The sequence below is a fragment of the Lagenorhynchus albirostris genome, chromosome 5 (genome assembly GCF_949774975.1).
Source record: "Lagenorhynchus albirostris chromosome 5, mLagAlb1.1, whole genome shotgun sequence".
Lineage (NCBI taxonomy): Eukaryota > Metazoa > Chordata > Mammalia > Artiodactyla > Delphinidae > Lagenorhynchus > Lagenorhynchus albirostris.
The window spans coordinates 27,483,995-27,495,184 of NC_083099.1; the positions used below are offsets into that span (position 1 = coordinate 27,483,995).

The following is an 11,190-nucleotide window of genomic DNA, read 5'->3' on the forward strand; positions in this document are numbered from 1 at the left end:
CACCGAGGCTTGCCCACATCTAGTTTTAGGGGTAAAATGAAAGAAAAACACCAAACAGATTCTTTTTAAACAGATGAGGCTGACCTAAAAAGTAGAATTAACTTTATTTCAAGTGAGTATTAAAACTTATGTACAGTCCCTGAGAACACATGGCTGGTAGGGGCGGAGACTGGAAGGGAGATTTCCCAGGAAAGAATGGGTGAGGCCACACGCACACACACCAATACACACAAAACAGAATTCTCCCCCATCAGAAGGGATGAACCTCAAACAGCCAATAGAAAGCTGATGGTTGAGGTGCTTGGAATGAAAACGGTAAACAGTTAGCCTGCCAAGTGAAAGAAACCCAGCTCTACTAGCTTAGACGATCACAGAAACAGCCTCAAGGGCAATGGCAAGTAAGACTGACTCTCTCTTTCTCCCCTTCCTTTTCTTGTCTGTGCATCTCTCTGTAGGTCAACCACTTTGTCTCAGTCAAGTTTCTACAAGTGAATGGAACAATAGCTGTTGGCAGTTTTCAGACTGCACCTCCCAGCCAAGAAGAACTTTACTCCTTTCCCTAGTGCCAGTTCAAACAACCTGGTGTACTGCCAGAGTGTGTGCGTGTGTGTGTGTCATTAGCAGTGAGGGAGGGGGAGGCAGCCAGTGGTGATAATTATCCAGGAGAAATGGGGAGATATGAGCCTGCAATGAAAACTTTAAATGTCCTCCACATGGAGTTATCATTCTAGTTAGCCTCTGTTCTTTCTGGTTATAATTGCAGCATGGTCTCCACAAGTTCAGGAAAGATGTGGCTGAAACAGGAGGTTAATCAGCTCAACTGTATCCCTCATCTACATTTTTTTTTAATTTATTTATTTAATTTATTTATTTTTGGCTGTGTTGGGTCTTCATTGCTGCGCACGGGCTTTCTCTAGCTGTGACGAGCAGGGGCTACTCTTTGTTGCGGTGTGCGGGCTTCTCATTGCGGTGGCTTCTTTTGTTGCACAGCACGGGCTCTAGGCGCGCGGGCTTCAGTAGTTGTGGCACACGGGCTCAGTAGTTGTGGCTCGCGGGCTCTAGAGCGCAGGCTCAGTAGTTGTGGCGCACGGGCTTAGTTGCTCCACGGCATGTGGGATCTTCCCAGACCAGAGTTCGAACCCATGTCCCCTGCATTGGCAGGCAGATTCTCAACCACTGAGCCACCAGGGAAGCCCCCTCATCTACATTAATAGCATCATTATTTTCATTTATGGGTCTATTCTGTTGATTAGCTTTTATATCTATTAGCTTTGATGGACTGTAACATATGGAAATTTGAGTGTGCTGATCATCTCTGATAACCATCCTAGACTTTTCTGTAAATTTTCTTTCTATATTGACTCAACTTCTATTTCTGTATGTGGCCCATTAACAAGAATAATTCCAAAGGCTTAAATGTAACATTTCAGAATTGATTAAGCATGTTATATCCCAGTAGATAGATTCAAACCGATGTTTGCTTGCAAAAGAATTCATTAGACTGTATAGCAAAGGGAACTATATCCAATCTCCTGGGATAAACCATTATGGAAAAGAATATTTTAAAAAATGTATATATGTGTATAACTGAGTCACGTTGCTCTATAGCAGAAATGAAGCACAACATTGTAAATCAACTATACTTCAATTTAAAAAAATAGATTGGGGCTTCCCTGGTGGCGCAGTGGTTGAGAGTCCGCCTGCCGATGCAGGGGACACGGGTTCGTGCCCAGGTCTGGGAAGATCTCACATGCCACGGAGCGGCTGGGCCCCTGAGCCATGGCCGCTGAGCCTGCGCGTCCGGAGCCTGTGCTCTGCAACGGTAGAGGCCACAACCGGGAGAGGCCGGCGTACCACAAAAAAAAAAAAAAAAAAAGTAAAACAAATAGATTAGAGCCCTATATTTGCATTTTCCTCCTCATTTAGCGTAGGAAAAAAAAAGGGGGAGCAATTGGGGTGGGTGTGTGGGCTGGACTGACTCCCTGCCTTATCACACACCCTGAGACCTTGGGTAGGTCCTTTAGTCATTTAAATTTCCTTTTCATTCTCTCTGAAATGGTTAACATCACCAACTTAGGGATATTGGGAGGAGTAGAGATAACAGATGCTTAGCACAGGGTATGGGAGGCTTAAAAAATGGTGCTTATTGATTTTAACCAAAGCCATTCTCCTACAACGCCCTGAGAGATCTTTATCCCAGGTTGGGATGACTCAGCAGTGCTCAACTATACACTCACTCACCTGTCCAAGGTACACAGAAAGCGATCAATCATCAGTTTACTGGGATATTCCCTCTCTGAGCCCAAATTGCCCTGCACGGCTCATGGTCCATTTGATCTTCCTATTGCACTGCTGTATGACATGGCTTGCATTGTTAACTCAGACTGTTAACTCTTACATCGTACAATGTTTCACCAACAGTTGCCAAACTGACCTCATTTCCTGCCAAGTTAACCTCATTTCCGTTTTTGATAAGGTTACTAAACTGAACGGATCCTGAGAATACTGCAGACAGTATTATCTGGGTTCTGCCAGGGGGATGATAAGGTCCTGTGGTGTCTCTGTGGCCAGGATGGCCAAAGCAGTGGGGAGACAGTGTAGATAGCAGGAGTCATAACTGGCTGGACAGTTCCTCCAGCAGCCCTTTGATCAGACCAAGAAGTTTGGTTGTGGGAAGTAGGTAGGTAGGTACAGAGAGGTCAAGCTGGGAATAAGAACTGAAGTGGTCATGAAAAAGATCCTTCAAAATCCAGAGTAGGAAGCCCTTTCGCTCATTCACAGAGCAAACTGAGTGCATGGGCAGGGCACTGTGTAAGGCTCTGGGGACAGAAGAGAACAAAACAGACATGACTTCTGCCTTTTTGGAGCTTATATTCTAGTGGTGGGGAGAGAGACAACAAACACACAAATCATCTGGAAATTTCTAAAACTGATGTGATACCAAGAAAGTAGCATGACTTGGGGCAGGAGAGGGGTGCTCCTTTAGGTATGTTTGCCCAGTGAGCTAGAGAATGAGTAGCCAGCTGTGCGAACTTCTGGGGCCGTAGCCAGCTAGGCAGAGGGAAGAGCAAAGGCAAAGATCCCGAAAAGAGAACATGCGGGGCTTCCCTGGTGGCGCAGTGGTTAAGAATCCGCCTGCCAATGCAGGGGACAAGGGTCCGAGCCCTGGTCCAGGAAGATCCCACATGCCATGGAGCAAGTAAGCCCGTGCACCACAACTACTGAGCCTGAGCCCTAGAGCCTGTGAGCCACAATTACTGCACCCATGAACCACAACTACTGAAGCCCGCACGCCTAGAGCCCGTGCTCCGCAACAAGAGAAGCCAACACAATAAGAAGCCCGCGCACCGCAACGAGAAGTCCGCGCACCGCAACAAAGTGTAGCCCCCGCTCACTGCAACTGCAACTAGAGAAAGCCCGCGCGCAGCAACGAAGACTCAACATAGCCAAAAATAAATGAAATAAATAAATTTTAAATAAAAGAGAGAGAGAATGTGCTTGGTATATTAAGGTCTAGAAAGAAAAGCAGGTCTGGGGAGCAGAAATGAGGTGGAGAGGGGCAAGGAGTGGAACTGCTAGTGAAGAGCCTCCCAGATGATGTGCCCTAGGGGGGTTTCACAGGGTCCCAGCTGTAGCTCCCTCAGCAAGTCAGCAGAACTAGGGCTTGCTTCTCTCCTTACCAACACCATCACCTTGGATTGCAAAAAGTTCATCTACTTACCCCAGTGTTCACTGCACATTTATGATTTCCTTTGTGTTCCATGATGTAGAAGGTTGAGAAGCGCTGATGTAGCTTTTTGTAGATCATGTTTAACACTTTAAATGTTAACTCCTGTATAGTTTCAAATGACAAAATTAGAACTATTGCTTAGAAAATATAAAGAGATATACCTCAAAACAACGGGAAATTGAAAAACTATCAGAATCATCCAATGATAGAATGGGTTGCCTCAAAAAATAGTCTGATAGGAGGAGGGAAATACATATATTGGGTAGGAAGACTCAGTATTATAAAGATGTCAATTCACAATAAATTAATCTACACATTTAACATAACCAGGATTAAAACATCGAGTTTTTTTAACTACACAATTTTAAAATTTATATTCTAAGAATATCTGGGAAAATTCTGGAAAAAAAAAGATGACCATCTCTTCTAGGTATTAAACATATTAAATACAGAATAATAAAAACAGTGTGGTAAGGGACATGAGGAAAGTTAAAAGGAAAACCACAGTCCCAAAATGGCATCACTCATGTTAAAAGCCCATGACGCCAAACCTAGATTTAATACCTGATCTAATTGCAGTTTCAACCTCTCCCAGAAATGTAATCTTAACCAACCAGTCTGGAATTTTCCAATCAAGCACCAGTAAGGTAATCTGTCACATGGGCCCTCTCCCTTTCCACCCCGCCTCCCCCAACCAAGAAGAGCCAATCTGCATGATAAAACCTTTGCTGCTCCCTTCCTCTAAAAAAAGATGCCCTAGCCTAAAAATAATCTTTTCTTTTCTTTTGCTAATAGCTGCCCTTCCCCACCCTTCTTCCCATAAAAACCTTCCATATTGTACAACTCCTTGGAGGCTCTTCTAGTTGCTAGATGAGATTCCACCCAAATAAAGTCAATTAGATCTTCAAATTTACTTGGTTGAATTTTGTTTTTTAAACACTAGGCAGGGAAAAAAAAAAAAACACTAGGCAGGGGACTTCCCTGGTGGTGCAGTGGTTAGGAATCCGCCTGCCAATGCAGGGGACACGGGTTCCAGCCCTGCTCCGGGAAGATCCCACATGCCACGGAGCAACTAAGCCCATGCTCCACAACTACTGAAGCCCGCGCACTGCAACGAAGAGTAGCCCCCGGTCAGCACAACTAGAGAAAGCCTGCGCCCAGCAACGATGATCCAATGCAGCCAGAACAAAAAACAAACAAACAAAAAAAAACACTAGGCAGATAGATCAATGAAACAAAATTAAAAGCCCAAAAACATATATATGTGTAAAATTTTATATATAACTTATATATATAAATTTAGTTTATTATAAAGATAGTATTCTAAAAATAGATTATTCAGGGAATTCCCTGTCTGTCCAGTGGTTAGGACTTGGCGCTTTTGCTGCCTTGGCCCGGGTTCAATCCCTGGTCAGTGAATTAAGATCCTGCAAGCCATGCAGCGTGGCCAAAAAAATAAATTAAATAAAAATTGATTTTTTTTTTTTTTGGCTGTGCCGGGTGGTTTGTGGGATATTTGTTCTGCAACCAGGGGTTGAACACATGCCCCCTGTGGTGGAAGCACAGAGTCGAACCACTGGACTGCCAGGGAATTCCCAAAAATGTGTTATTCAATAAAAGGTGTTAGGAAACTGAAGAGCAATCTGGAAAAAAAAAATACAATTGGATCACTACTTTATAGTTTAAAGCAAAATAAATTGCAGATGGAGGAAAGGTTGGAATGTGAAAAGTGAAAGAACAAATGTACTAGAAGAGAAGGTGGTAGAAGTTTTGTATCTTGCTATAGACAAACTTTGCTCAGTATGGTAAAACAAACACTAAAATAAATAGATAAAACAAGATGCTGTAAAAGAAAATACTAATAAGTTTCAGCTTTTTTTTCCCCCAGTTTTACTGAAATATGATTGGAAAGTGAAATTGTATATATCTAAGGTATACAACATGATGTTTGGATATACATTGTGAAATCATTACCAAAATCAAGCTAATTAACAAATCCATCACCTCACCAAGTTACCTTTTTTTTTTTTGGTGATGGTGGTAAGAACCCTTGAGATCTACAATGTTAGTTGATTTAGTTGATAGTTAGTTGATAGATAATTTACTTGATAGTTAGTTTAGTTAGTTGATCTACAATGTTAGTTGACTTCAATACAATACATTATTATTAACTCTAGTCACCATGCTATACATTAGGTCTCCAAAAGTTATTCATCTTTTTTTTTTTTTTTTGCGGTACGTGGGCCTCTCACTGTTGTGGCCTCTCCTGTTGCAGAGCACAGGCTCCGGACGCGCAGGCTCAGCGGCCATGGCTCACGGGCCTAGCCGCTCTGCAGCATGTGGGATCTTCCCGGACCGGGGCACGAACCCGTGTCCCCTGCATTGGCAGGCGGACTCTCAACCACTGAGCCACCAGGGAAGCCCAAAAGTTATTCATCTTATAACTGAAAAGTTGTATCCTTTGACCAACATCTCTCCATTTCCCCCACCCCCAGCTGCTAGTAATGAGCATCCTACTCTGTTACTATGAGGTCCATTCTTTTAGATTCCACATATAAGTGAGATCATATAATATTGGTCTTTCTTTGTCTGGTTTACTTCATTTACATTCACTGAATTGAACAATTAAAAAATTTAAAAAAATTTTTTTAAATTCCTGCATGGAAAAAAAAAGTCATAAGAGAAATAACAAACTGGAAAAAATTTTCAATTTAAGTTGTTCTTATTTTCAAAAACGTATGTATATATAAAGCCTAATATTTACAAGAAAAGCAACAAGGAGAAAAAAAATAGAAAAACAGGTAAAGGATATGAACAGACGGCACACAGAAAATAAACACGATGACTCTCACATATATGAAAGGATGCTCAACTTCATTCATAAGAGAAGTGCAAATGAAAACAGCTAAAGGTAACTATTTTTAACCTACCAGGTTGGCATAAGTTAAAAAAAAAGTAATTAATATCCTAGTAATAGCATGGGGAAAAAGTACTCTCATAGTTGATGAATGGAATACAAATTGATACAACATCTACTGAGAGCAACTGGCAATATCTATCAAAATAACAAATGTATCTGCCCTTTGATCCAACAATTCTACTTTTAGATATTTATCCCACAACCTTGCGTGCGCATGAAAAACAGGTAGTATAGTCAAAGTTATCCATTGCAGCCTTGTCTGTAATAGCAAAAGGGCAGGAACCCCAAAATAGTCATAAATAGATTGATTTATTAAATTATGACATACCCATACAATGAAATGCTATGCACCTGTTCAAAGGAATAAAGCAGCTTGCTCTAAGTATGGAATAATTTCTAAGATATGTAATTAAGGGGGAAATATTGTATTTAATCTGCTAACACTTGTGTTAAAAAAAAAAAAGAGGGACTTCCCTGGTGGTCCAGTCGTTAAAACTCCATGCTTCTACTGCAGGGGGTGTGGGTTTGATCCCTGGTCAGGGAACTGGGAACCCATATGCCATGCAGTGTGGTCAAAAAAAAAAAAAAATAATAATAATATATATGCTTGTAAAACGCACAGACTATCCCTGGAAGGATACATATAAAAGTAGTAACAGTGGCTGCCTCTGGAGAGCAGAACTGAGGTGCTAGAGGGAGAGGGATAGAAGAGACTTTCTTTTCATTGTATATTCTTTCATACCCTTTGATTTTTATATTGTATATGTTATCTAATTTAAAAAACAGATTACAATTGAAAGTATGGGGTGGAAATGTCCATATATGTGTTTGTACAAGTACAGAAAATAGCCATTCTTAGCATCCTGTAACAAATGGTAGGGAGGTGAGGGATTTGAGGTGAGGCTTGACTTTTTACTTTGATACTCTGCCATAGTTTTTCAATGTGTTACATTAAGCAAATACAGCTTTTCTAATTAAAAAAATTAATAGTAGTTTCCTCACCAGAGGAGTGTTGGTACAAAGCTGAAAAGACTATTTGCAAAGTACTTTGTTTTTTTGTTTTATTCTGTTGTTTTGTTTTTGACTTTATTATTTTATTTTATTTTTTTACATCTTTATTGGAGTATAATTGCTTTACAATGGTGTGTTAATTTCTGCTTTATAACAAAGCGAATCAGTTATACATATACATATGTTCCCATATCTCTTCCCTCTTGCATCTCCCTCCCTCCCACCCTCCCTATCCCACCCCTCTAGGTGGTCACAAAGCACGGAGCTGATCTCCCTGTGCTATGCGGCTGCTTCCCACTAGCTATCTATTTTACGTTTGGTAGTGTATATATGTCCATGCCACTCTCACTTTGTCACAGCTTACCATTCCCCCTCCCCACATCCTCAAGTCCATTCTCTAGTAGGTCTGTGTCTTTATTCCTATCTTACCCCGAGGTTCTTCATGACATTTTTTTTTCTTAGATTCCATATATATGTGTTAGCATACGGTATTTGTCTTTCTCTTTCTGACTTACTTCACGCTGTATGACAGACTCTAGTGCAGAGTACTTTGTATGGGGAGTTCCACCTTGGTAGGGAATTTCAGACCAGATGGGTCTTTAAGCAGCTTTCAACATAAAACATTCCTTAGTTCTATGATCTATAATTCTAGGTGGACTGGTCTTATTTCTCCAACTGGATTATAAGCTATTTAAGGATGGGGAGTGTCAATTTTGCTTAAAAAAAAAAATGTCTGTCACCTCTTAGCACAAAGGTACATAACTTGCCAAATAAATTCTGTGACTTGAACGAAGGAACATCTCTTTTTTTCACAGGTGACATAGTGCAGATTCAGTGCCCAGAGTTGTTAAGGTGACATATTGTTGTTCTAACCTTTCCTATCACAAAGAAATGTAATACAATTTTACTGGTAAAGAAGGCTTAGTCAGCACATTTTGCTTTGGGTTTAGTAAAACAAGAATTTATTTGGTCAAAGTTAGTGGGCCAAGAACGGCTGGCCAGTGCACCGTCGTGATCTCGATTTACACAATGCCAGCAACAGGACTGTAGGTCTGGAGCCTGGGACTTTTCCCTGGGCACCCACTTGGGTCTCTAATTATCATCAATCCTTCTGGCATCAAAGTAAAGAGTCATAACTCTTTTTTTTTTTTTTTTTTTTTTTTGCGGTACTCGGGCCTCTCACTGTTGTGGCCTCTCCCGCTGCGGAGCACAGGGTCCGGACGCGCAGGCTCAGCAGCCATGGCTCACGGGCCCAGCCGCTCCGCGGCTTGTGGGATCCTCCCGGACCGGGGCACGAACCCGTTTCCCCTGCATCGGCAGGCGGACTCTCAACCACTGCGCCACCAGGGAAGCCCATAACTCTTTTTTTTAAAGTCACAACTCTTATAGTCAATGTGTACTAAATAAACGACTGTGCTAACGTACGAATACATGCCCAAATGAATAGATGGATCAATTATTGGGTAAATCAGTGCATAAATGCATGCATTAATTAATGAATGAAACACTTTCTCATGGGGCAAACAGACATACTATGTATGGGTCATGGACACTGACAGACCTAGAAAGTAGAGATAGGAACTATGGAGTGACAGGCACTCGGAGCAAGTCCCCACGACTGTCCACAACCTGTACCTGTTTGACCGGAATGGAGTGTGTCTGCATTTCCGCGAGTGGCCCCGCAAGAAGCAAGAGAGATCCCCAAGTAGGAGGAGTACAAGCTGATGTACGGGATGCTCTTCTCTATCCTTTCCTTTGTCAGCAAAATGTCCCCACTAGACATTACGGACGGCTTCCTGGCCTTCCAAACTAGACGTTACAAACTCCATTAGTACGAGATGCCCGCTGGGATCAGCGCTGTCATGAATACTGACTTGGCCGTGGGACCCATCCGAGATGTGCTGCACCACATCCACGGTGAGCTGTACGTGGAGCTGGTGGTGAAGAATCCCCTGTGCTCGCTGGGCCAAACTGTGCAGAATGAGCTCTTCCGCTCCCGACTGGACTCCTGTGGCCACTCTCCGCCCTTCTTCTCCACCCGGGCTGGCTGAAGGAAGCACTCTACCTCACCCCTCATTAGAATCCCTGTCTGGGGCCCTTCCTAACCTGTTTCACCCGAGGGCCCCCTACTACAAGTGCCACCGCCCCAGCACCCCCAGCCCAGTCAAGCCCCTCGGTAGCCCTCCCAGGGCAAGAGCCTACAGCCGTCCCTGGTGCCCTCCCCGGCACAGGAGAGTCCTTACACCTCCAAACCAGGCCCTCTCCAGTTTTACCCCCTACCTGATGCTTCGAGAAGTACAGAATAGACTTCTTATCACTAAAAAAAAAAAAGAAGAAGAAGAAGAAAGAAGGCAGAGATAGACACAACAAGCACATTGAGCCCAAGACTGGAGCCCTTCCTGTGAGGACCACAAGTGGCCCCATCTCCTGGTCAGTGCCTAAGAGTGTACCCAGCCAAGCAGAGTACATAGCACAGGGTCAGAGCCATACATGCGCAGGTGGGCTCCCACCAAGGAACATTTTATCCCTCCTAAGGGCCAAGATTAGGCTGCCACTTCAAGAAATACCTACCTAAGCCCTCTGATTAAAAATATTTGGTTTCCTCTGTATTTGGCTGTTTATGATTCCAGATATTGTATCCCCAGTTTTTCTCACAACAGGAAACATGTATATGTCAAAGTGTGGTCATATCAAAAAAAAATTTTTTTTGCCACTTAACCTCTCTCTCCCTCCCTCCCTCCTCTCTCTCTCTCTCTCTCTCTCTCTCTCTCTCTCTCTCACACACACACACACACACACACACACACACACACACACACACACCAGAGCAACAGAAAATGGCAACTACAGCTCAAAAGTTTACAAAGTCCAAAAGGTGGTCAAGATAAATGACGATATAACATTCTACCTTGATGAAAGGTATCCAGACTCACCTATTAAATTAGCAAAGGTTTTTTTTTTTAATAAGAAGCTCGGTGTTACTATGGTCAAAGCAGCGCATTTGGCAAACTCCTGCTGGTGGTGATATAAACTGGGAAAAGTCTTGGGAGAGCATTGGGCCATCCATCTTGAAAGCTTTAACAATATTCCTACCCTATGTCCTAGTGATCTCACTTCTCACAACAGGGATGTGATGCAAGAGAAATAATTCTTTATTCTTAGAACATAATCCCAAAGCATTTTTTTAAAGACTTAAAATAGCAAACCCCAGCCCTCCACCCCCATCCGCCAGGCTCTAATCTCCTTTCCCTGCTTCTCTTCATAGTACATATTATATATTCATGTGTTTGTCTGTGTTTCCTCCCCACCCCTCCCAAAGAATCAAAGCAAACTGTGTCCAGCGCCCTTGAATAACTCCTTACACATAGTAGGTACTCATAAATATCTGTTTAATGAATGAATTATTTATAATAGTGAAAATTAAAACAAATGTAAAAATAGAGTAATAATGATTAAGTTGGGCTTCCCTGGTGGCGCAGTGGTTGAGAGTCCGCCTGCCGATGCAGGGGACATGGGTTCGTGCCCCGGT

The 11,190-nt window shown here is 42.6% G+C and overlaps 1 pseudogene; it reads left to right on the plus strand.

Annotated features, from left to right (window-relative positions):
• The first annotated feature begins 6,864 nt into the window (after window positions 1-6,864).
• LOC132520759 (trafficking protein particle complex subunit 1-like) lies at window positions 6,865-9,731 on the plus strand (annotated as a pseudogene).
• Window positions 9,732-11,190: the final 1,459 nt, after the last annotated feature.